Source organism: Molossus molossus, unplaced genomic scaffold (genome assembly GCF_014108415.1).
Source record: "Molossus molossus isolate mMolMol1 unplaced genomic scaffold, mMolMol1.p scaffold_m16_p_14, whole genome shotgun sequence".
Classification (NCBI taxonomy): Eukaryota; Metazoa; Chordata; class Mammalia; order Chiroptera; family Molossidae; genus Molossus; species Molossus molossus.
Window position 1 is genome coordinate 15,498,292 of NW_023425349.1, and position 25,618 is coordinate 15,523,909.

The window sequence follows — 25,618 nt, forward strand, 5'->3', positions numbered from 1 at the left end:
TAATTCAGTATTTCCTGAGCACAGCCTCTGTTGATGACCATTCATTTACTCTGCAGTGGCCTTTGCCATACTTTACTCATTGGTCTTTAATGCTGTTTTTGATATATCACCCAATCCATTCACAAACTCACCCCCAGAATGTTGTACAAGGCTAGAATAATGCTAACTCTTTTAAACCACAGTAAAAGCAAACGCTTCTAAGTTATGCTGCCTTTTTATGCCTTACATAATTTTTATTTTAATGCTCCATCTCAACCATATCAATATCCTTTTATACTAGCAATTGAAATGTTTCATTCCTCCTCTTGGTCAACTAAAGGGGGATGCTCACGGCTCCAGACCTTGATATGCATGGAAGGATTTATGGTTAAGTTTATAGAAAAAGGTATTTAATACATCAGGAAACACTGTGTTTGAAAGTCTAGAGATCTGGATGCTGGTTTCTACTCTGCCATTACCAACCTTCAAGATCTTTGGCTAATTTTTCTTAAAACTATCAACTAAAAGTGTTGGAATACCTTGTTCTTATCTGCAACACCCACAGAGTACTTGGGAATATTTTGTTTAAGGTAATTTGCAATATGACAGTGTCCAGTGATAATAGGATCTTTATTAACATATAGCTCAGAGTCCATAGCCCATCGCTGTAGGGATCATTTAACGTCTACATCTAAATTTAACTTAGACGGAAAGAGACAACAAAAAAGTGTAAGTACTGACATTACAATAAATCCCTGTATCTCCTCTCAAGCTAACACCAAGATTGTACAGTCTTTGTATCAGAGGGTGAAATGAGTGAAATAAAGAAAATATTATTAGTATCAATATGATTGATATGCTTTTAATCTTAAAATAATTTTTTTCTTATGAGGACCTTTTCCCACTTTTTCTATGTAATACCTGGGCATGTCAAGTCTGCCAATTATCTCTGAGGGATATAGACTTAACTGAATAACTGCATGTAGCACCAATGCATTAGTAGTTGTCGTTTTTCTTTTCTTCCAAAATGAAATAGATGGTACATCTCTGCCACTGGGAGAGGGGGCATCTATTGCAGAGTGCCCTGTCACTAAAATATCTAACTAAGGGAGAAAGGCTAAAGAATGGTAGTGTTGCTAAGTACAGCATGGCACAGAGCTGAAATACTGTCTAAAATCCCATCAACAACTTTGGACTTCAGATACTAAGGATGTGAGCTGAAAGGTACTCTCCCAATGCCAGTGAAGACTTTTACTCTAGAAGGTTTTAAAAGTCCCGTCCATTAGTGTTGGTTACTTGGTTTCAAGACCTGGCTGCCTTTCAGTTGTTTTACATCACTAAGACCATTAGAGCTAGCTGATATTTCTGAGCTGTAGACTATTTTATGAAGACAATGGGTTAGGAGAGATGATATGAGTACTTTCCAACTCTGACAGTGTGACTCTTAACTTTGTACTCTTTTTCAGTTGAACCCAAACTAACAAATGTTATAATTGAGAACATTAATGTCATCTGTTATAGCAAAATCCATTGGCAAGTAGGCTGCAGATATTGAAAGTACGAGAAACAATATGCATCTCACACAATAATCTAAACAAATCTTTAAATATATATATAAACATTAGTAAGGGATCAATGACAGTTGGATCGAAACACTAGATATTAAGAGAATCAAAATAGACCTTAGGGAACATGATAGGAGGCATTTTTTAAAAAATAGAATAGGCAGAATTACCTAAGAATAGACATTTGCATTAGGAATTCACAATTCTGGGTTCTTATAGCAGTACTAGCAAGTACCCTTTAGTTGGTTATGATGATTCAGCAACTTCTTGTTACTGTGGGAAGAATTCTTTGGCCATGTTAACTGAGCAAGGAACAGTGGCCCATTGCATTGGCCATGTCTGCCATGGCCATAGGATTGAACAGGGACAGTATATATATCAGGAATATGTCAGACCTGGACAAGAGCCAAAGAGTTTCAGGGATAAATGGGCTCTTTGAGATCCAAAGTCTTCAATTTACAAATGAAGTAGTAGAGAACCAGTAAAGTTACTTGAGTTGCTTAAAGTCATAAAGCTATTTCTAGAATTCAAGTCCACTGACGCAACTCCCGCCCACCCCAATTCAGCATGCTCTCCTGCTTTGTATTTCTGTTTCTAATTAAGAAGTTGAACAAGAGAAAAATGAAGAAAGGTGTTAATAATATATGTTGGTTCGCTACTGTGAGGTCAAGTTTTATCCTTACCTCGTATTCTAACTTCAAAATTACCTTAGATGGATTAAAAGGTTAAAGAAAAACATTGTAAAAGAAAGAAAAGGTGCAAATAAATCTGATTTTAGGAAAGAGAAGAACTGCTTAACCAGCAGGCCAGGGAGTAAATTGCAAAGAAAAATGATAAATTTGACTATATGTGGATTTTAATATGCCATTTATCAAAAATATCATAAAGTTAAGAGGAAATCAGAAAAAGAAAACACACTAACCTCGATGGGTAAGGTCTAGATACTCTTAATAAACAAACAAACTATATATATATATATATATATATACACACACACACACACACACACACACACACAGGCACACACACACGTGCATATATATATATATATTTCATTCCAAAGGACAGAATATGATAGAAATATAGGGCAAGGATCCTGAATAAACCAAACCCAAATGGCACAAACAATGAAAATATTCTTAGTCTCACAAGTAAATAAATGCTTGCATTTAAATAAGATATGTTACTACCTTCCCCTTCCATGTTTCAAATATTTAGATTGTCATACTCATTGTCAGTGAAGCTGTGGGAAAATGAGAATTACTGCAGGGTTTCTATGTTGTTATTTGTTCTAAATATGTGCTGCCCCTCTCTCATCTTCACAGGGCCCCTGGCTGTGCCCTGCTCTGAGACGGAGCGTCTTTCCTGTCTGGCTATACTGGGCTCGACCGCGTGACTTGCTTCAGCCAGTGGCGTGTGAGCAGAAGAGGCATGCCTTGATCCGGGCAGCAGTACTGAGAGGTGCCACGTGACTGACCACTGCTCTTTGCCCTCCGTTCAAGATCGGCGCATCCCAGGTAGAGCTGCGGCTTCAGCCTAGATTCCAGAACCAAGGAGATGAGTAGACAGGAAATGGAGCTGATCCACAGCCAGTGGGTACTGAGCAAACACACGGTCGGGGTGGTCGAACCCACTGCAACACTGATGCTGGTTTTACTGCCCCACAACCTAGCAAAAACTAATAAATGGAGTGGGAGTGTAAACAGCTTAACATTTATTCAGAACGTTTTCGCAATATATATCAGGGGCCTGAACATTGGTGGATACTATTGACTTATAAATTCCCTTCCATGACTCCATGTGCCAAGAGGTTCATTGCAATATAACCCTTGATGCTGAAAATTGGCAGCAAGCCCAATGTCCAAAATTAAGAGAATGATTAAGTAAGTTATAATAAATACATACTCTGGAATGTTATAGGGCTGTTTAAATGGTATCTACAAGGAATATTTAATGGCATAAGAAAATAGTCTCTATATAAAGTAACAAAACAGTGTACAAATTTGAAAGTGTGGAAAGACATCAGATTTATAATCTATATGGATGTTTATGAGAAAAGGCTAAAAGAAAATATATCAAAATTTTTATGAGTGCTATTACTTGGGTGAGAAAAGAGAGTTATTTTATTATCCTTTTTACATATCCCTGTATTTTTTAAATCATTAACAGTAAGGATGTTTATTTTTCTAGTCAGAAAAATATAAACTTAAAAAAACCCACCAGATTGACCTCATTTTGCAAATGAGAGAATGGAATCTCAGAGGTTGAGTAGGTCCTAGAAAAGCCAGATTTAGAAACTGGTTCTATCTCTGCTTTTAACCATTACACATTTATTGCTTTAACATTATACTGTCTGAATTGTTATGTTTTTTATCATTTCTTTATCAGGCAGATGACAATCTTATATCTATTAACCTACTTGCAAAAAATTCTACCAAAACCAGAACAGAAGCATAGAACTTCTAATTCTATAATTCAGGTTTCTGACATGCATATATACATATTCACTGTTCATTCACTCATTCATTCATTCATTCAAAACTATTTAGAGTCTCCCACAGTCTAAGGATTATACTGGGCACAGGAGAGTTGATAGTAAGGAGTAAAATGGACTACCCTCTCCCTAACCTTCAGCCAAGCAGATCTAGTACAGTCTTTCTTCCTCATTACACCACTTTCTAATGGCAATTATCCCCTTATTTCAACTTCGGGGCATCACTCCAATCATCATAGTGATTTTTACATTATAAATGCTTAGTAAATATTATTTGTGGGGTTTTTTGTTTGATTTTAAATACCCCAATTCACCAGGTGGGATGCTAGCACTTTTCCTTGCAGAGTGTAGGACACCATTTATTTAAGAATAGACAGGAGCCCTGGCTGGCGTGGCTGTTGGTTGAGCATCATCCCATGCGTCAAAAGGTTGCTGATTCCAGAGACATGGAAGTAGGGAACCGAATGACAAACCTCAGAGCTGTGTGTGTGTGTGGAAGGGGGGGCAGCAAAGAATTTATATGCTTTATGCATAACCAATGGACATAGGCAACAGTGTGGTAAAGGTGGGGTTGGGGAGGAAACAGGAGTAGGAAGGTGGGTGTCAACAAAGGAAAAAAAGGAGGACATTTGTAATACTTAAAAAAAAAGATAAATTTAAAATAAATAAATAAATAAAAGGTCACCCGTTCAATACCATGTTAGGGCACATGCCCAGGTTGTGGGCTTGATCCTCAGTAGGGGGCATGCAGGAGGCAGCCAATCGATGTTTCTCTCCCTCTCCCTTCCTCTCTCTAAATTAATAAAAACATATTTAAAAAAAAAATAGACAGAAAATGTATCCTGAGTTTTTCCCATGGGAATTAAGGAGACTAAATAAATATAAATTCTCCTTAATAAATAAATAGTATTTCCCTTTACTCCCCATGGATAGACTTTTATTATCTTTTCAGCTTTTACTTGATAAACAATGCTTCAATAAACATTGTTCTACACCTAATTGTGCATTCATACAGAATAACAACCAATGGGTAAACAATGCTTCTCTTTTAGGAATGCTCTTCCTAATGTGTACCCAATAAACTCATCTTCGCTCCTGAGAGAGTCCCTCGGACACTCTTTCTTTCTGACATTTTTTAACCCGTTCGCTTTGCTGAGCATTTATATCTTAAAGCCTGTATCAGTTTGCTAGAGCTGCTACAACAACATAAATCTATTTTCTCAGAGTTCTGGAAACTGAAAGTCTAGGATCAAGGTATCCCTAAGTTTTGTTTTGTTTTTCCTGAGGCCTCTCCCCTTGCTTTGTAGACGATCACCTTCTCTCTGTGCCTTCATGTTTGCCCCTAGAACTCTATGTTATCCGCATCTGAATCCCCTCTTCTATTAGCAACACCAGTCCTCCTGGATTAGCCCACCCATATGATTTCACCTCCTCAGGAACCCTATCTTCAAATACAGCCATGCTCTCAGTGCTGCGAAGTAGGACTTCACGACGTGAATTCTGAAGACATGCAATTCAGCCCACTGGCCTGCTTGTCTGCCTGCCCATCTGGCGCGTGACCACATCTAACAACAACATCAAGTCTCTGGCTAGTACTGCGTATGTTGTAGGCATTGAGAATAAATGGATCAATTAGACTACCAATGGTACAGAGCATAGAAACCAAATGATTACAGAACGGAGAGAGGACAAGAAGAAATGAGAATTCCAGGGCATGTTTCATAGGTCATGGACTAACCTTTGAGTAAAGGGTAGATTTTTACCCACAGAAGACAGCCCTCCCACCCTCAAAATGGGATAGCATATCCAAAATCATGGAGGTTGACATGATTTGACAGATTAATGGAATGATGAGGACACTCAAGATTTCCAAGACCATAAAGATGCTTCCATCATCACCCAAGTTTACTCAACCTTCCCATGAGCATTTGCAAACATGAAAATGTACTTATTCCAGTTGTGGGGTTGGATTATTTTAGTCACTGGCACAATGGTTACCAAACTTCCCTCATTCAAATATCATTTAAATGAGTTTGGCTACATTTGCATACCAGATCTCCTATTATTCATTTGATTCTTATCTTTAGGTTGACTCTCATTTCTCATACCGTATATAAAATGTAGCATATAAAATGAAACTTTATATTATTACTGCAATACCTCAAACCAATATCTGTTGTCCTAAATAGGATTAGTATAAATAAATCCATAGCTATTGCTATTATTATTATAACCTTACATACACACATACCTGAACACCATGCCCCTTACTACAAGTGCTAGGTGAAGCACTGTCTAGGAAAACATTATTAGAATAAGCCTCTTTAAGTGAAGCTTAAATTAGTCCATTTTCATTTGGCTACCTTAACAAATGCAACATGTCCATGTTATTAATGTTATTGCCAGGAAGCGATCCTGGTTTTCGATGGAGGGAGGGTGTGGTGGAGGTTGGGGACGAATAATTGGAGGAGCTTCATTCAGTGGCACCACTTTCCCTGAAATCCTGCTGAGGTGCCACAGCCAAGAGAAGGGGTATCATGGCAGCGGCAGCACCAAAGGCCAGTCCATTTACTACTGAGAAATAGGTCCCTCCTCATTCATGCTTTAAGTTAAACTAAAAAATAATAGAACTCTATTTTAAGTGATTAAATACAGATTAAACATTTCCCTTACAATCTGATTTCCTCTGCAAATTTGCTCAGCAAATCCTTTCTCCAGAAAGAGTAGAAAAGAACATTTTTAGCCAGCTCCAATTTGAAAATGTAAAAAGGTTTTGCTTAAACGTCTCCTGCATTTCTAGTCCAGGTTCACTTCGATTTGCTTTGTGACCTTGAGCAATCATTTCACTTCATTGAACCTCAGTTTCCAAACCTGTGAAACAACAGGCTTGGACTAGACCAGTGGTTCCCAGAAAGTGGCCCTTAGAACAAACACAGCATCGGTGTCAGCAGGGAACCAGAAAGAAACGCACATTCTCAGCCCCCACGGCAGCCCTACTGCTCAGGAAAGTCTGGGGTGGGGTGCAGCAACCTGTGTTTTGAGTAGCCTCCCAGGTGATTCTGATGGTCTGAGAGCCACCAGACAAGAGGGTATGAAAATCTCCCCACCCCCCACCCTGCTGCTGTCTGTGAAGCGCTGTGTTGTGTAGTTGTTGAACGAGAGAGAGCGAGAGAGCGAGAGATCCTGTCACTGGTGGGAGGGAAAGCTGGCGTCCCTGAGCGACTCAGAGAAAGAATCTGGTCTTCCGAGGACAGTCACCTGGGCTAACTACTGACTGCAGGTCCCACAGGGAGAAACTCCTGCGAAGAGTTCCCCTGGCCACCTGGAAAGGAGGCAGTGACAATATGGGAGCATCCTCTCCTGGTGCTTAGGGAGGGGAGGAGGCAGGCAGATAATGTCTTCATTAGGAACAGCTTGGAGTGCATCATGCATTGTATATACAAACAGAAGTGTTGTGTGATTAGGCCCCAGGAACAAGGCTCCCAGAGATATGAAAACTCCCATAAACCATGGTCCTCATTTTTTTTTTCCTTCTAAATTTAAGAAGAGTGGAGTCTTGGGTGAATTGGAAAGCTATGGGAGCTAAATCAGTGCAAGACCAAGGAAAGAAAAAGTTCCACAATAGCTGAGGCCACAAGGCATTTTCTGTCCCACAGATTCCTGAGGGAGAAACGATTTCCCAGCAAACAAATTCATCACAACCCCAGCAGAGCCTGCGCAGATGCGAACGCGAAAGGGTGGGAGGGAGCCGGAGGTGTTCCAGTGGGGAGGAGGGAGAGACAGAAAGGGATTCTGGCGCCATCTAGTGGCCAAGACGGGGCTGTTCTCCTAACAGTAACATCCAAGGATGGCCAGTGCTGAAGCAGTTTATTGAAAAGAAAGCCTTTAATATGGTTTAATTGCCATTCCCCAGGGAATTAAGTAAACCCCAAGTTCCCCACTATGCCTGAGCATGAAGTGACAGCCCTGATGGTAATGGCAGAATTAGTGGGTAGGAGGCTGCTACTGGATCAAAGAATCCTGGATGGATTAACAATTCCTTTCCACTGAAAATCACTCCATGTACCCGTTGAATAGCTCATTTCATCATCAATTAGCTTTGAGAAGCAGGCACCAACGGAAAACTCATTTCCCATTTTGTACACGAGGAAACCGAGTCTCAGAGAGAGGTGGCTGAGGTCACATGGACCAAGTGGCAGGGTCAAAACGCCAACCCCAAGCAGCTCTGTTCTTTACCAGCAAGTGCCCGGCTCTCTCGGCCACACTAAAAGCCTTCTGTCAGGTTCAGGGCATCTGACGCTAGAAGTGCACCCTCTCTCTGAGGCGTCACCTCAATGTTCCAGACACTTCGCGGCTTTCAAATGTCAGAAGGAAATCAATACTTTTACCATTTTTCCCCCTTAGGATCTCGCCTACTTTCCATGCTGAAAAATACAGAGATGAGCGTTGTTTTTTTTTCCTTTTAAAAGTGTGTAAGATTGAGCAGCCAGGATTCAAGCACAGGAACACTTAAGTAAAAAGATAGGATCCTATGAAATGACCTACCAGATTGGGTGAAAAACAACAAAAAACAGCAGATGCTTAGATACTTTAGGGACAGAAAAAGAGCAAGGTTCTTCAATAAACAGAGAACAAAGCTCTCAATGGAGCACATTAATGATGAGTCATCCATGCGCCCCCTGCTCGGTTAAGTCCTGGGGAGCACAGCAGCAGACCCTCACTTTTCCCTTGCGTCCATGCACCCCCTTACACGGTGTATTTTTTATACAGCTGAGTAAAGCAAATGGTGACATTTTGCCCAGGTCTCCCCGTAAATGATGCGGGTGGGTTCACTGGATATCCACGTTTGAAAAAGCCTGGGGAGTATCCACCACTCAGACACTGCTGGTGGGCGGCAGATAAACCCGCCACTCTGATACTACTACTTGACAATATCTTCTATAAGTGAACACACTTATCCGACGACCTCACAATTCCTTTCAGGGTTATACACCCCAGCCATATGCAGGACTGTGTGTCCCAAAGGAAGTGCAAGAATGCACATTGCAGGACGATTGGTAATAGTTGCTAGCACTAGGCCCAGCACTATTAGTACGATCACTAGTAGTATTCGTAATAGCTCCTAATTGGAAATAAGCTAAATGTCCACAAACAGTCCAAATGACAAATTCTGATATAGTCACAGAATAGAACAGTGTTCAGGAATAGAAAGAAGACATGACTGCTGCACCGAACAATTTCAAATAAATTCTACAAGTATTAATGCTTAAGACAAGCCTTAGCAATAGTTAAAGTTCAAACACAGATAAAACTCATTTCTGGTCATATGAATTGAAAGAATGGTTAACTTTGGGGGTAAGGATCATAACAGGCCTGGGGTTAATGTGGAATTTTAGTTTACTGATGTTATTATCTTTACTTTCTTTAAAAAAATTTTTTCTTTTCTTTTATTGATTTTTTTAGAGATAGAGGAAGTGAGAGGAAGAGAGAGAGAGAAACATCGATGAGAGAGAACATCGACTGGCCACCTCCTGCACACCCCCCACTGGGGATTGGGCCTACAACCTGGGCATGTGTCCTGGCTGGGAATCGAACCAGCGACCTCTTGGTGCATGGGTTAATGCTCAACCTCTACACCACACCAACTGGACTACTCTCTTTTCTTATCAGTGGTGGTTACGTGGGTATGTGGTCTTGGTGAAAAGTCATCAGCATGTACGTACTTGTCTGTATATAAGAACACTTCAGTTAAATTTTAAAAAGTTAAACAGGCAAATATTTATTTGATGAAGGGAAAAAAGAAAGTAAAGAAGAGGGGGAGAGAAGGAAGAAAAGAAAAGAGAGGGAGGGATGGAGAGAAGGGGCGACGGAAACCATGAAGGGAAGAGAAGAGAATAGTATTGGTTCACTTTCCTTGCTTCTCATCAGACTGCTGGAACTGGCACCCCTCACCGGAACCCTCACCGGAACCTCACCGTCAACTCCGCCCACCCACTCCTGCATCTAGTTCCCACTACTCCTGCTGGCAGTCCCTCCAAACCTGCCCCGCGAGTCTCCTGCCCTGGGCCCCTCTGCCCATAGCCGGCTATCTTGCAAGGTGAAGGACCCTTCAGACCAAGCCCAGGTGTTTTAAACTAGTTCCCTTCTCATCTTCTGTGGAAAAGCCTTGTCTGAAAAACAACAGATACTTAATGCTAAATTGTCAACAGCCTGACTAAATGGGCGAAATCCTAGAGGTGCACATTTGGGACACGGGGACACTGGAGCCAGCCCAACAGAGCAATGGTTTTGCAAAGTGGAAAATAAAATTGGTCCGGGAAAAAGAACTAGGGAGCCTATGAGTTGGGGGCTCTGTTTCGCTCCTCTCTGGACTCCCGCCGCCTCCTAACCAGAACCCTCCCCTAGCTGAGGCCTTAAGAACTGACAGTTGTCTAAGGGAGGTTGTGCAATAGCGCTCTAAGTTGTTTTGACTAAATGAGGTTACGATCGTCTACATTAGCAGGACCCAGATCTGACTGCCATCAGAAGCACCCAGGAAGCTTGTTACAAATGTGTTCTCCACACCTGATCCCAGACTTACTGACTCAGGGACTCTGGGGACGTGTCATATTTAGCAAGTTGGCCAGGTCATTCTCGATTAGCAGAGGGCCGGGGCTATTTTCAATAGTCAGACCTCTGCTGGAATCCCAGTTGTGTCATCTCCTTTTTGTACGGATTTGGGCAATTTATTTCACTTTCTCAGCCCCACCTTCCTTATTAGTAACATGGCCATGATAATTGGATTTATCTCCTAGGGCTGCTTTGAGTTTAAAATAAAATGCTGAGCCCAGCAAGGTGTTTGACAAATATAAAGCGCTCAGAAACGGTGTGCAATGTGTCCAGCACTGATGTAAAATCGGTATTAGGAAATCACTATTTCAAAAGACTCTCCCTCCGTCATCCACACAGGGGATGTTAGCACAGTGATTATAGGCTTACACTGTGTACTGACAAATTCACGCATCAGCAATACGTGCTCCGTCCACAGATCACTCTCACACTTTGTGGTATTTTCCTAGTTGGTAGCTATTTATTGATGAGACTGTAAGCTAAATGAGGGAAAGATTCGGATCCATTTAGCTCACCACTGTATCAGACGTATTTAGCTTTTTATGGAGCGTTTTGCCCGACACAATAGGCACGCAAACATAACACTGCATAAATAACGAGTGAGGCCTGAGCAACCATACGGCACTGCTTCTGGGTCTGCATGACCACACAGTCGGAAGCACGGAGAAGGGGGTGGGGGAGGGAAGCATCTCACCAAAATTCTCTCTGGGCAGCAAAAGACCCATAGTGTTGCCAGGTTTCGTAAATAGTAATACAGGGTGCCTCGAGTAATTTGAATTTCAAGTGAACAACAAATGGTTTTTAGTATAAATGTGCCCCATGTGATATCTGAGGCATGTTCTTCCCGAAAAACAGTCACTGTTTATCAGAAATTCAAATTCATCTGAGCCTTCTGCAGCTCTGAAGACCAGTGTATCCTCGTGCTGGAAATGAAGAACTAACAAATATACCAGGAGCCCGGCCGGTGTGGCTCAGTGGCTGAGCATCAACCCAGGCACCAAGAGGTTGCTAGTTCGATTCCTGGTCAGGACACATGCCCAGGTTGTGGGCCCCATCCCCAGTGGGGGGCATGCAGGAGGCAGCCAGTCGATGTTCTCTCTAATCAGTGTTTCTATCTCTCCCCCTGTCCCTTCCCCTCTCTCTCTCAAATCAATAAAGAAAAACAAATCAAAAATAAAATAAAGAAATATAACAGGACATGGTAGATCTGATTAACTGGTGTGTGTGTGTGTGTGTGTGTGTGTGTGTGAGGGGGGGGCAGAGAGAGACAGAGAGACAGAGAGAGAGAAGAGAATGTTCAATTAAAGTTTGTCTTTATTAAAGCCTTACATGGCCACATGTAAAAGGTTAGACTTTAAACCATTATGTTTAGTTTCTTGGCAGCTTTCTTATGCTAGATTACCACGTTCTCATCCAGTCCTTTCTTATGTGTGTCTCTCTAAAACAGAGGGGCCTGTGTTTAGCTAGCAAATAACTACTCTTCATCCGAGCTGCGTAGACATATCATTGACACAAACCTCCCAGTTGTTCTCACCTAATGTTCGGTCTGAGCTCATCGCACTGGCTGCCGCAGGTACGCAGGTGCTGGCTGGGGGTAAACAGATCGCCTTAAAGGTTCTTCTGGCCAGAAGTTATACACTCATATACACTCATGTGCATTCATGCATAACCACCCATGTTCAAACACATTTTTTTTGAGAAAGAAAAGATGCCAAATAAGATGATTAACTGGGAGCCCTGTGAGACTAGGGACCATGCCCAGGCTCCTCCGTGCTCCCCGGGCCATGCTGAACACCGTTCAGGGATGCCTGTGCTCCCATCCTTGAGTTCTTAACCCCCTTGCTCTGCTCTGAGTTTTTCTTTCTCCTTTATGATACTCATGACCTTCTACCCTAGATAAAAATGGACTAGTTTATTGCATGTATTGTTTATTAATGATCACCCTTGGAAGACAAGCTCACCCTCTATAAATGACCAGTTTAGGTGTGGATCCGGTCTGAAGGGCAAGGCAGACTCGCTGACGACAAGAACAGGTGAATTCTCCCACTGCCCATCTAATACCATCGTTAGCACCCAGGAGTCAAAAATAACTGAAGCTGCCCTTGTCCTGCCATGCTCTAAGGTAAAGACTGCCCCCCCGCCCCTGCCCTGGTCCTGCCATGCTCTAAGGTAAAGACTGACCCCCCCCCCGCCCCTGCCCTGGTCCTGCCATGCTCTAAGGTAAAGACTGCCCCCCCCACCCCTGCCCTGGTCCTGCCATGCTCTAAGGTAAAGACTGCCCCCTGCCCCTGCCCTGGTCCTGCCATGCTCTAAGGTAAAGACTGCCACCCCCCCGCCCCTGCCCTGGTCCTGCCATGCTCTAAGGTAAAGACTGCCCCCCCCCCCCCCGCCCCTGACCTGGTCCTGCCATGCTCTAAGGTAAAGACTGACCCCCCCCCTGCCCCTGACCTGGTCCTGAAGGTAAAGACTGCCCCCCTCGCCCCTGCCCTGGTCCTGCCATGCTCTAAGGTAAAGACTGCCCCCCCCCGCCCCTGCCCTGGTCCTGCCATGCTCTAAGGTAAAGACAGCCCCCCCCGCCCCTGCCCTGGTCCTGAAGGTAAAGACTGCCCCCCTCGCCCCTGCCCTGGTCCTGCCATGCTCTAAGGTAAAGACTGCCCCCCCCCCCCCTGCCCTGGTCCTGCCATGCTCTAAGGTAAAGACTGCCCCCCCCACCCCTGCCCTGGTCCTGCCATGCTCTAAGGTAAAGACTGCCCCCCCCCCCGCCCCTGCCCTGGTCCTGCCATGCTCTAAGGTAAAGACTGCCCCCCCCCCGGCCCTTCCCTGGTCCTGCCATGCTCTAAGGTAAAGACTGCCCCCGCCCCGCCCCTGCCCTGGTCCTGCCATGCTCTAAGGTAAAGACTGCCCCCCCCCCGGCCCTTCCCTGGTCCTGCCATGCTCTAAGGTAAAGACTGCCCCCCCCTGCCCCTGCCCTGGTCCTGCCATGCTCTAAGGTAAAGACTGCCCCCCCTGCCCCTTCCCTGGTCCTGCCATGCTCTAAGGTAAAGACTGCCCCCCCCCCGGTCCTTCCCTGGTCCTGCCATGCTCTAAGGTAAAGACTGCCCCCCCCTGCCCCTGCCCTGGTCCTGCCATGCTCTAAGGTAAAGACTGCCCCCCTCCGCCCCCTGAATGATCTGGCCTGAGGCCATGGAAGGTATGGAGCAAGTATGGATTCCAATGACCTGTGTTTCAGCTTTAGCGTCTGCACCTGCCATCACAGTGGGTCCGTTTTCTCTTCTATGCAATGAAGGGATTGTGCCAATTGAACTCTGAGACACCCTCTATATTTAAAGGTACTTTGATTTAAAGTTCCTGAAACCTCACATCAATGTTACAGCTACGAGAAACAAGAGGCTGGAATAAAGTTGGCGCGAGTCTCTGCCATGAGGTAGGGCGAGTGCGAACATGACATCATGTGGAAGCAGAGGAAGTGAGAGCCACGTACAGAATCGTGTTGATTTGACCTGTTGTTGTGGACAGGCTCTTTGTATAAACTGTATTTAGAAGTTGGAGAAATAGAACACTGTCCCCAACCATTAAAAGAAGCAAATATCGATTTTAAAGTAATTTGTTATAATTACTTGAACACATAATTTTGTATAGCCAATTACTCCATATTTATGATGTAATAGTGCCTCATTTATAATAATGACAATAATGAATTTTAGGACTTATTGAGAACAGACAGAATGCCAAACACCGGCCTAATCACTTCGCACACAATAACTAATTTGAAGCTGATAACAGTACCTAGGAGGCACCGAGTATGATCCCCGTGGCACAGATGAAGAAACTGAGGCTTGGGGTGATGAACTAATGTGCCCAAGATGACGTGGCTTGTGAAAAGCTGGAAGTGGACCTCGGCTGGCGTTGCAGGACATGTGCCCTCGCCCCGTTCTGCAGGGCTCTCTACCTGCTCCGGCAGGATCACTCTGTGCGAGGGCGACCACGTGGCGTCTTTCCCCAACACGAGCACCTCCATGTCCCTGAGCACAGGCAGACAATGCCCTTCACTCCTGCCCACCTTTAGTCCAAAGAAAAGTCCTGGTGCATCCATAGTGGAGGCAGAATATGTCTGTTGAAATAACTTGAGAAACGATGATACTTTTATTTTCTCATCTACATCTTGAGAGTGCTATGTCTTACTTTATTTCCCTGATTGTGCCAAACAATGATCAGAGGACACCTAAACATGCAAGTAACACACATTAAATTATGTAACATATGAATGAGACTTCAAGCTCTTAAAAAACAGGAGAGGAGGTTTGGGATAATAGAAGTTTAAATATTGGCTCAAGCTATAGATCCATAAGAAGAGGGTTAAAATAATTCTGGAAACTGACTTAATGCAAAATTGATTTTTAAAGGTCATTAAGAGAAAGTCCCTTTATTAAAAAAAAAAAATTAAATCATGAATGACTCAGTCCTTCTATAGATAGGTGTCAGGTGCTGGGAATGGGAGTAACAAATGTGTCCTCTGCCCTGAGAACACGTTTCTCATGCTGGCTTCTCTAACCAGAGCTTATATATGTTTGTGAGTGTGTGTGGCGGGGGCGGCGGGGCCTGCGGGGACACTGATTTGTAGTGCAGCCTAAACGTGCTGTTGTAAGAAAGCTTCGGAGGCCTGTGGAACCCAAGAAGGGGAAGGCATTCAGCCTAGATTCGTGAGAGCCAGAAAAGACCTTCGGCATGAGGTGCTGTCTGAATTCAGACTGAGGAGGAGGAGGAGTTAGTCAGGGGAAAAGGACAAGGTTGACACTATTCCTTGTCTACCAAAAAGTCATTCGCCCTCCTTTTTCTTTTCTTTCTTTCTTTCTTTTTTTGGTTCAGAGATGTTGGATCTAGGAGATACCATGGGGGGAAGATGGAATTCTGAAAAAGTTATCTTGCTACCTGCTTGGAGGAAGGACATGCAAAGAATCTGCATGCTACCTGCCTGGAGGAAGGACATACAAAGAATCTGCATGCTACCTGCCTGGAGGAAGGACATGCAAAGAATCTGCATGCTACCTGCCTGGAGGAAGGACATACAAAGAATCTGCATGCTACCTGCCTGGAGGAAGGACATACAAAGAATCTGCATGCTACCTGCCTGGAGGAAGGACATACAAAGAATCTGCATGCTACCTGCCTGGAGGAAGAACATACAAAGAATCTGCATGCTACCTGCCTGGATGGAGGAAGAACATACAAAGAATCTGCATGCTACCTGCCTGGAGGAAGGACATACAAAGAATCTGCATGCTACCTGCCTGGAGGAAGGACATACAAAGAATCTGCATGCTACCTGCCTGGAGGAAAGACATACAAAGAATCTGCATGCTACCTGCCTGGAGGAAAGACATACAAAGAATCTGCATGCTACCTGCCTGGAGGAAAGACATACAAAGAATCTGCATGCCTTGTGTAGAAAGCTGCTTCCTGCCTCCAGATGCTGTTGTCTAAGATAAGCGCTGCTGTGACCACTAGCAAAGGGCCAACAGAATCATCAAGCCAACCTTCTTAGCCCGTGTACTACCGAGGTACTGAATCGGTGTGAGCAAACATTCGTTTTTAAACATATCTGCAGATGAAGAATATAAATCTCTATTTGTTTAAGCCGTTGTTGTGATTTCTGTTGCTTGTGGCTCGGAAACATTTCAATCCAAAGAAGAGCTGAGGGGTGCAGAGTGGCGTAGGGAAAGGGCTTGAGGATAAAAGCACATTTCAGGGTGGAAAAGAAGGTTCAGCAGAGTGGGAATGAGCATAGGCAGTTGAGAAGGAATGATAACACAAGGAGGGGCCTGAGCTGGCCTCGCTTCCGTTCTCCATCCAGCATGTGTTCAAGGACTATTTCCTGTTGGGCACTATTTCAGGCAGAAGGAGCAGAAGCAGTGAAGCCTTGAGGAGACTGTGCCAGGCACTTTCAAGGGATGAGGAGGCCAGTGTGGCTGGCAGAGAGCCAATCGGAAGGAGCGCACCAGGAGGTAAGCTCAGAGACTTGGGGGGGAAGGCCATTGTGTAGGGCCCTGACGCTCATTGAAAGGCTTTGGCTTTTACTTGAACTGTAAATATCTTGGGGTACTTTGAGCAAAGGGCAGCATGATTGTTGGCTGACATCTAAGTTCAAACAAGACAGAGGGGTGGGGGCAGAAGTACAGAGACAAGTTGGCGAACTCTTGTAACAATGCAGGCACGTAAGTCTGGGGGTTTGGCAAATGTGGTGAAAGGAGTTTGGGATTTCCATCTTTCCTGATGATTGAAAGCCAAGGTTTAATGCTGGATTCACTGTGAGCTCAAAGAGAAAGTCAAGAGTCAAGACCAATTCCAAGAGATATGCACTGACGGACTGAAAAAACAGATTTGTGATTTATAATGACGGGAAATACGGTGCAGAATCACATTTTGCTTTTGGATTTGTGAATCTGCAAATGTTGTTTGGATATATAAGTAGAGATGTCAAATCTGTGGGTAGATATATGAGTCTGAAATTTCAGAGAGTCTCAGGCTAAATACAGAAAAGTGAGCCATCTTCCAAGTACAGGAGGGGCTGAAAGCCAGGGGCCTGGAGGCGATCACCGTGACAGTGGGGGGTGAGAGGGCGAGGCTGACAGCTGGTGCGTCCCAGCGGGCAGATGTCAGAGATGAAGAGGAACAAGCAAAGGGGACTGAGAAGGCGTCACCTGGCAGAAACAAGCAGTATGGTGAACCGGAAGCCAAGCGAGGAAGTGTTTCGGGAAGGAAAGCACGGACAGTGAGTTGACCTTGCACCATATGTTTTGCTGAGGCTGATTTCTGATCTCAAATCTACTGATTCTAACTCCAAACACAGAGGAGAGACAGAGTGGGGTCACCAGCCTCAGCCTGCTTCCATCACAGACTCAGTGAATCACCAGACTATTTTCTATTGATTCGGCAGAGTGGAGAAAGGGTCATATTTGGCATCTACTCTCTGGAGGTGAGAGAGAATAACAACATTGTGAGGATGAGTGGATGTTCAGGGCATAATAACCCCCCCTCCCTTTTTAAATAAAATCATCATTCTATAAAAATAACAGAGACTGCTTTTCCAGCCACTTGATGAGCCAAGATTGCTTACGAAGCATGCCAGCAGGATAAAACCGGCCCTGGTGAGTCTTTATCATATAACCATGCATGTCGAGTAATGCAAGAAATTCCTAAGAAAGAGGTGGAAAAAACGAGAGGGAGTTAAAAGTCTCAGCTTTGTGCATCATTACTGAGCAGGAGGGAAAAGAGAAACGCATCTCTCTGTGGTACTGAGAAATGATGGAGCAAGGAACGCTTATCATACCAGTCTCCGTGCTCCATAAAATATGAGTAACTTTTGGCAACCAGTCAAAATGAGAGAGAAAATATGCAAAACACACACGTACTGTTGTGCACACACAGGGTGAGGTAGGAGAAACAGCTTCAAGGTTGATTTGCTGAGGCCGGGACAGTCAGCTACTGTATATAAATACATACGTGTAATATTCCAGACGTTTCAGCAAATGTCAAACACATTTTCTACACTGGCTATCTTAGTCTGTGCCTTCACATGCTACTTTCAACTTCTGAGAAAGAAAATAACCCTTTCCCAACCTTTTTTGTACACAGTGTCTGTGAATGTTGGCACAAGAGCGTCCAGAAAGGGAGAGTAGTCAACTTTCCCTTAATTTAAGATCGTCCTTTTATTTTCACAAATAGAGAAATCAATTGTGTAAACATTAAACAGTCCAAGATAATTTACTATTTTGAAATATTCAAAAGCACATTAAAGGCATCCAGGAATTCTTTATGGTTGACAAAATAATTATCTGTGCTTACAATGAATCATTAAAATAGGTCCCAGAGCTCGCTGACGGCTTCCATCCCACCACACTCCTTCCGGCCCATTTAAACAGGAACCACAAAAGGTTACATTCGGAAGGGCCTTTGGGTGATACAACTAATTTTCATTAAACCTAACATAACTAAAATAATTTTATTTGTTAAAAAGCACTCTCATATAGGGTTTCTTGTCATTATTCTCATAATAGACTTATTGCGAAAACATGACTGGACATTTCCAAATTCTGTGCAAGTTGAGATTTGGCTCAAGTTGTGAATGTTTATTATATGTGGAAGGGATATGTTTCAGCTGTGATCTGCATTTCTACTGAGGTTAATATCAAATCTCAAAAAAACAAATTTTAGAGTTAGAAGTAAACCTTAGAGATCATATATTTCAAACTAGTTTACTTTCATAGAAACTACAGTACAGAGAGGTTAAGTGACTTGCCTAAAGGCACACAGTACATTAGCAAAATCTATAGTTCGGTTTCACTTATCGAGAGTAAGGGCAATTTCCTCAGGCAAGGCCCTCAGATCTTAGTGTGGATTCTTCTAGCTGGGCATACTCCAAGGATCTGGAGCGTGGATACCATGAAATGGGTCTGGTACCTTTTAACATTCTTTGGTCTTGTCATGATTATAACATAACCACTTAGGTTTGTAGAGAACTTCAAAGAGTTTTCACGGGCAAAGTATTCCCACATCCATTCTCTAGCATGATTCCTTGTGTGAGTATGGACAGATGCCATTAATCTGATAATAGACAGGGAAACTGAGGCTCAAGTTGAGAGACATGTTCTACATGACTTAGTCAGACTGCGATGAAGCTGAACTGAATTCAGGTAAATGATTCTAAAAGAAATCAAGTGACCTGAATCCTGTTCTTAATTCTGGTCGCTACCTAGATGCAATAGACAATATTGTCCTCTCAAGCCTTATGGTTTGAGGTCTTGCAAATCCATTCAATTCCTTGCTAATGTTACTGAGATGAAAGGAAACGCAAATGAGAAAACCCAGGTTTAGGTTTGTCTTTGTTATATATATGCATATGATAAGTGAGTTTCATCCACATTATGCCAAAAAAAAAAAAAAAAATCTCCCCCAAACCTTCCCTTTTTTCAAAGAGCTACTAAATAAGATGGTTTATTTCACATGATTGATTATAGGAATCCTGCTCATATATCCAAGGGCTGACATTTTAAATCACATCTTCTTTTCAATTGAAGGGAATGAAATGATTTTCATATCTTGACATGATTGATTATTTGGAAGCTGAAGCCAAAAATCTATAAGAGTTCAATCTATAGCTCCTACCAGCTGATAGCATATTATCAAACCTTATTAAAATCATGCATGAATGCAACAGCAGCTTTATATCTGACAGTAAGCAAATATAATGGCCTTCTGCCTTCAGAATTCGCTTTTGTATTAATGTGGTGGTTGATATATCTATTTATGAAAGGATTATAGGTGATGTAAATTTTACCTTTACAGATAAATGGTAATTCCTTTGTGTTTAATCTTCATAAGAGACTGGGGAAATCTAAAATAGTGATGGGGCAGAATGTTTATCAGAGGCAGATCTATAAAGGGTCTTTAATAGAAAACTGCTAATCCCAATGGGATACCTCTTCCTGATTTTCTAAAGGTCTCCTCCTTTAATCCAAACCCTGAGAGGTATCTCAGCTATTGAGATAAGTCATCAGGGTATACAGGATAAAATTCATACATTCCCGTGTAAGTCAACTATCAGAAGTGAAGGTTTCAATTCATCTGAAGTAACACTGCAGGGTCTGGGACACAGAGATCAGCCACTATTCTGAGGGTTGGCACGTTTATGGGGAAATCAATGCTTAAGTTATCATTTCCCCTGCTTTAATTATAATTTCAATTTTCTTTTTGGATGGTGCAGATCAAATAAAAATAGGTCACATCTCTTATTGTAAACACCACACCATAAATCTGGGCTCTGTCATTGCAGGACTCTGCCATCAGTATTCAACGTTCCCCCTTTGTGTCCAGAGTTAATTTTGGTTGTGGGGTTTGCAGTATGAAACAGCAAGCTTCCCAGTGACCTAGTGGCTGCATGGATCCATCCATTAAAAAATACCAGCTCTGGTCAGTGTAGCTCAGTTTGTTGGAGGGCCATCCCGTGTACTGGAAGGTCACAGGTTCGATTCCCGGTCAGGGCACATGCCTGGGTTGCAGGTTTGACTCCCCGGTCAGGGTGCATACAGGAGGCAATTGATCGATGTGTCTCTCTCACACTGATGTCTCTCTCTCTCTCTCTTCATTACTCTCTAAAATAGAGATGGGGAGTGGGAGAGACAGACAGACAGACAGACAGAGAGAATACCCAAATTATTCTAAGAAAAGCCAAAAATTTAAGCTGAGACTCTGCTAAGAATTTAATAAATAAGTAAAAATTTCCTTCTAAAAAGTTACTACATAGATTATGAGGGCTCTATATCTCCTCCATTTCTACACTTCTCATATCTCCAAAAGAGGGATTCGTAATTCATATCCTACAAGCTTTGTTCTAAGTAGCAGAAATCTGATGGTGAACAAGAATGGTGTGTATGGCCCTATACTCAAAAAGTGCCCCATCTAAAGGGTGCACATTACAACTAGACAAGATTGTGGAACAGGAGTGATGAACATTATACTAGAGAAAATAAAAGAAGGGCCCCTTTAAAGAACGTTTCACACAAACAGGAAATATGAAGCAGTGTCCTGATGGGTAAGGTCTAGAGGCAGGGAGGGGATTCCAGGAGGAAGGAAATACAAGTAGAAGACGGCATGGTGAGCTGGTCCTAGAGGCCACTGGTGTGGTCGCCATGGGCCAGAGCAAGAAGGGACCTACAAGTCTTGACGAGAAAGTTTCACCTTATCTAGAGCTTAACAGGCAGTCACAAAAGTATTTTGAGCAGGAAAGTTACATGATCACTTCTGTATTTCAGAATATAGTTATGCAGTAAGTGATTCTGGAGTGAATTAATGAACAAATGAAAGCATTACAGCTATGTATGGTAAGAATGATGAACCTTTTAGGGTAATTCTGATTCTTCAACTTTTTCTCATCCCAAAGCCTCTCTTACCCTCCAACTACCTTTTAGTGAAAATGATTTAGACAGTCCAAATACCTCCAAGGTAAGAAAACAGATTCCTAGAAATGCAACGGCTTTACAAAATGTCACAAGTTTAGTTAATAATGAGGTACTATTTGATATAAATCATTCTGTCCTCAGAGCTCCAAAATGATAGTGCACCCTAAAATCTCAATAACCTGGTAAAAAACAACAAATTAGAGAAAACAACTATAAAATTCAAGCGCTGAGGAAAATTTCAAATTGTGTTAAGTTAATCTGATTACACTAAAGGTGGGTTTATTGCTCAAAACAGCTAAGGAATTACTTGGACATTATAGAAGAGATGGATTATTATTTATTAAATGAATGTTGACCATTTTGTGCAAAAGTTTTGCCGTTGCCAAATGTTTTCTGTTTTGCGTTGTTTTGTTTGGGATGCACAGTTGGTAGAATCAAGGAAAAGTTTGACTGTCCTGGCCGAACTAACACAGTGTCAGACAGAAACAGCCATGTGCACACACACCCACAGGGCCAGAGGTGACCATGAGAAAACGTGCCCTTGGGAGTTTGAGGGAACCTTGGAGACACTGGTGGATTTCCACAGAACAAAACCTGAAGGTTGACGTGCATAAAATCTTGAGATTCTTGCAGTAATCGGGGCTAGAAACAGTCACACTAAAGTCATATCCCATATCCTTTTAAAAAATATTATTATTATTATTTTAATCCTAACCCAAGGATATTTTTCCATTTATTTTCAGATAGAGTGGGAGGGAGAAAGGGGGAGAGAGAAAGAGAAACGTCCATGTAAGAGAAACACATCAACTGGTTGCCTCCCACACGACCCCAACCAGGGCTAGGACAAACCATAACCAAGGTTCGTGCCCATGATGGGAATCAAACCCACAACTCTTTGGTCCACTGGCTGATGCTCCAACTACACAGCCAAACCAGCCAGAGCTCCCATATCTTCTCATTGTATAAAGTTTGCCTCTTCTCTCTAGTAAATTCATCTAGAACCATGGCTGCAACCATCTCCTGCAGGCTGATGACTCACGTATTTATATTGTCCACACTGATCTCACTGCTTAGCACTAATCCAATCACCCAAAAGCCTGCTAGACATTTCCAGAGGATACCCTCCACTCTCATATTCAAGACGACCGAAATTTACTTCTTAATCCATATATACTAACTTTTCCTTCAGTCTTTTAGTGCATGGCATCATTAGCACCCACCAAATCCAACTAGAAAGTTTAGAACTACCTTGGGGTACACCCTATCCAAACTACCACTTCTCGTATCTAAGGAATCTCTATGACCAGTGAACACTACATTCTTAAGGGCCTTGTCCCAAACCCACCCTCTCCATCCCCACTACTGCTGCCCTAGTTCAGTGTCCCATTACTGAAATAGTTAACGTAAAACCATGTGGATTGTTTCTCTTATCCCTGAAGTCAGAATTCTTCAATACTCTAAGCATTTTCCCCATTATCTTTCTAGAATAAGACTATATCCACACCAAAAATTCTGTAAATGAATGTTAACTGTAGCTTTATTTGTAATAATCCCAAACAAGAACCAACCCAAATGTCTTCCTGTCAGTAGTGAAAGAATAAACAAATTGTGGCACATCCACACAGTGGAGTACCGCTCAGCTATAGACCACAGGAAATGCCAATACATGTTGTGATGTAGATAGATTCAAAGGCCTCAGGAAGTTCCCCTATAGTGATAGAGCAGTTCTGTATCCTGATTTGGATGGTTAAACCAATCTACGCATGTGATTAAACTGCATAGTAGTATACAACCCCACCCCCCAAAAAAATGAGCACATGTAAACGCAATGAGACCTGAATGAAGTCTGTGGTTTACTTCATAGTATGTACCAGTCTCAGTTCCTGGTTTTGACCCTGCACTATAGTTACATAAAATTCCACCAAGGAAGGAAGGTCAATGATGGGCATGGGAACTTTGTACTTTTTGCATAATCTTATTGTCTTAAATTATTTCAAAACAAAAAAATTTCAAAACTATTGATTATGTTCTTTTTAATATTTTCTCAGCCTCCTGTTGACTTTCCTTTAACTTCAGGATAGAGTCCAAATGAATAAGCCTGAGATTAAAGATCATAGTTTTCATAGTTTCTCTCTCTAGTCATAATCTTTCAATTTTCTTATGCTCAAAATTTATTACACTCAAAATTTATTGCTTGAATAGGCCATGCACTTCCCTGAGTGTTTGTATTTTCACCTGTGTAACCCTTAATTTGAAGTGCTATTTCACATGCATTACTTTATGAAATCTTCCAAATAAGTATCTAATAGGTTTCATGTGTTTATTTACAGCTAGAGTCACTGAAACTGAAGGAAATTAGATCTTAGAATTAGCAGGAAAAGAAGGATTCAAATGAGACTTTTTTGACTCCTCTGTACCATCTTTCTTCATGTCTCCTGATATTTAGATTACTTGCTTGCATGCAGGACTAACATGGCCCATGCCGTAGGCCTGCCATTTCTTGTGTTGCTGTATTGCGTGAAGTGGGTATTCAGCAAATGACTGTAGAAAGGAAGTGATCTGGACCCCGTGATGTACTGTTTTTGGCACATACAAGTCATCATTTTGCAAACTGAGTCGAAGGGCCCTGATAAATGTAAATAAATATTTAAAATAAAAAAATGATTACCTATTAGAAACAAGCTAGTGATTTGAAACCAGTGGGTGATGGTCTGAGTGTTTTCAGAAGTGTCTTCAGGCCACTGGGAAGTTCTGCCACCCACTGAGATGTGAGTCACACAAGAAATGATGGACTTGGCACTAAAAACACGAAATTTCTTGTTCATTGGTTCCTGTGAAGGGAGCCTCAATTTTCACAGCCCAAGGTGAGAGATGGGAAAAATTAATCAGCCAGGAGTCCAAGTGTAAAGCCGGTAAACAACCAGGTCTACGAAGCTCAGAAAGTCCTTATTTGAACTCCACATCAACCTTTTGAAATTCAGATAGTTTCCACCTGTAGGAACCAGGTAAATTAATAGCATTCCTATTTCAAATGTCCAGCTACCTATTAATTGTTGGCAATATAGCACTGATATAATGAATATAAACCATGCGGGAACACACATACACTTATACACACAGAGCACTGCAGCTCCACGGGCTTCATGGGATGTACTTGAACCTGTACTAGGACCTCTGGCACACAATCATACTAGGATTTCTAGTACACAATCATTGCTACAGAGAAAAGTGTCTAGTTTGAAAGGCAAAGAATTGTGAAATGCAACCTTCTACCAATTATTTTATTTTCTGATCCTTTACTTTATGACTGACAAAACAGAGCAATAGTAATTCCTCTACCTAAATTGAAATAAAAACAATTTCAGATAATATAGGTATGCAAAAGCCTTATATATGCTGCAAAGTTATAGACGATATTAAGTATGAATGAAATAGTTTGGCCTATATTTGAATGTATTAATTACATTCAGCAAAGGTAACAACCTTTGGGGAAAAAAAACATAAGCATTTAACAGGTTGTGAAACCCAGAAGAAAAAGGTAGCTTCCAATTTCTCTGTTCTCTTTCAATTCAGTCTGGTCCCAATGTATAGGAAATTATATGACATGGTAGAGAACTGTTAGGACTATTTAAAAATATTCTGATACTCCTTCTGGGCATATGGCAGGAATATAGGCAGGGCCATATGACTTGCTTTGGACAATGAGATGTAAGAAAACGATGTCTATCACTCCCAGGTGGAAGCTCTAAAGATACAGAATGCGGTGTACAATGTTTCCCTCTTCTGCTACACTGGCACCGGAAATGCTTCTAGAGGTAGAGTCTAATGAGATGAAACTCCATCAGCCTGAATGCCTGAGCAACTACCAAAAGCACACTCCCCTCAGACCAATTTTGTACATGCAGCGTGAATGAGAAGTCAGTTTGTTAAGTCCCAGTGGTTTGGGGCTGGTTACTTACACACATAATATAGCCTGTCTTGATCTCCACACAGTATATCAAACACTATACCCTGTC